Below are 1,999 nucleotides of genomic sequence, written 5' to 3' on the forward strand. Positions count from 1 at the left end.
CTCACTCACCGGCACTCACCCGAGGCCCTCACTCACCGGCACTCACCCGAGGCCCTCACTCACCGGCACTCACCCGAGGCCCTCACTCACCCACACTCACCTGAGGCCCTCACTCATCGGCACTCACCCGTGGCCCTCACTAGTTGGCACTCACCCGAGGCCCTCACTAGTTGGCACTCACCCGAAGCCCTCACTCACCTGCACTCACCCGAGGCCCTCACTCACCGGCACTCACCGGAGGCCCTTACTCACCGGCACCCACCCGAGGCCCCCACTAACAAGCACTCACTCACTGGCACTTACCCGAGGCCCTCACTCACCAGCACTCACCCGAGGCCCTAACTCACTGGCACTTCCCCGACGTCCTCACTCACCAGCACTAACTTGAGGCCCTCACTCACCGGCTCTGACGCAAGGCCCTCACTCACCGGCACTCACACAAAAAACTCACTTACTGGCATTCCCCTGAGGCCCTCCCTCACCTGCACTCACCTGAGGCCCTCCTTCACTGGCCTTGAAGCAAGGCCCTTACTCACCGGCACTAACCCAAAGCCCTCACTCAGCGGCACTCACCCGACGCCCTCACTCACTGGCATTCACCCGACGCCCTCACTCAATGGCACTCACCCGAGGCCCTCACTCACCGGCACTCACCCGAGGCTCTCACTCACCGGCACTCACCTGAGGCCCTCACTCACCGGTACTCACCCGACGCCTTCACTCACTGGCACTCACCCGAGGCCCTCACTCGTTGGCACTCACCCGAAGCCCTCACTAATTGGCACTCACCTGAGGCTCTCACTCACCCACACTCACCTGAGGCCCTCACTCACACACACTCACCTGAGTCCCTCACTCACACACACTCACCTGAGGCCCTCACTCACCGGTACTCACCCGACGCCTTCACTCACTGGCACTCACCCGAAGCCCTCACTCACCTGTACTCACCCGAGGCTCTCACTCACCTGCATTCACCTGACGCCCTCACTCACCGACACTCACCTGAGGCCCTCACTAGTTGGCACTCACCCGAGGCCCTCACTCACCTGCACTCTCCCGAGGCCCTCACTCACCCGCACTTACCCGAGGCCCTCACTCACTGGCACTTACCTGAGGCCCTCACTATTTGGCACTCACCCGAGGCTCTCACTCACCGGCACTCACCTGAGGCCCTCACTCACCGGCACTCACCTGAGGCCCTCACTCGTTGGCATTCACCCAACGCCCTCACTCACCGGCACTCACCCGAGGCCCTCACTAGTTTGCACTCACCCGAAGCTCTCACTCACCGGCACTTACCCGAAGCCCTCACTCACCTGTACTCACCCGAGGCTCTCACTCACACACACTCACCTGAGGCCCTCACTCACCGGTACTCACCCGACGCCTTCACTCACTGGCACTCACCTGAGGCCCTCAGAAAGTTGGCTTTGGTCCATTTCATGCTACTGTACTGGGAGAGAATGAAGGGCTGGCAGAAAATTTCTGGAGGCCATGATGTGGTGAGAATTTATGCATCTGACATTTTTACGGCAATTATTTACTCCTGTATGGTAAAGGGCCCGGCCTCTGGAGGGCATCACAGAGCCTTCTACATGTGGAATAGGGACTTCATGAGCTTAACTAATAAACCTTACAGAGGAATCTACAGGGCAGCCAGTTGGAGATCAACCAATCATCTAACATTACAGACTCTGTGGCTGGTGGGTCCTTGGCTTGGGACCTTCATGGCCACCCAATCCAGAGATGTTTTGTTTTTTTTACCCTCTTTGTGGAGTCACCAGAAAAGAAGATGGACTGTGAGGGGTGCAGGGGGTGGGTATTGCTGTGTCCCCATCCAGCAGATTTGTTCTGATTTCCTTGCTCATTGCCATTATCACCGAACAGATTGTGGGCAGCCAATGATTTTTGTATGGAGGAGGAAAATCTTCAAATGGGGTCACCGGAGGTCACATTAGTTATTAATGGAGGCAAATGCCAGCAGTACGGGTACCAG

The sequence above is a fragment of the Pyxicephalus adspersus genome, chromosome 9 (genome assembly GCF_032062135.1).
Source record: "Pyxicephalus adspersus chromosome 9, UCB_Pads_2.0, whole genome shotgun sequence".
NCBI lineage: Eukaryota > Metazoa > Chordata > Amphibia > Anura > Pyxicephalidae > Pyxicephalus > Pyxicephalus adspersus.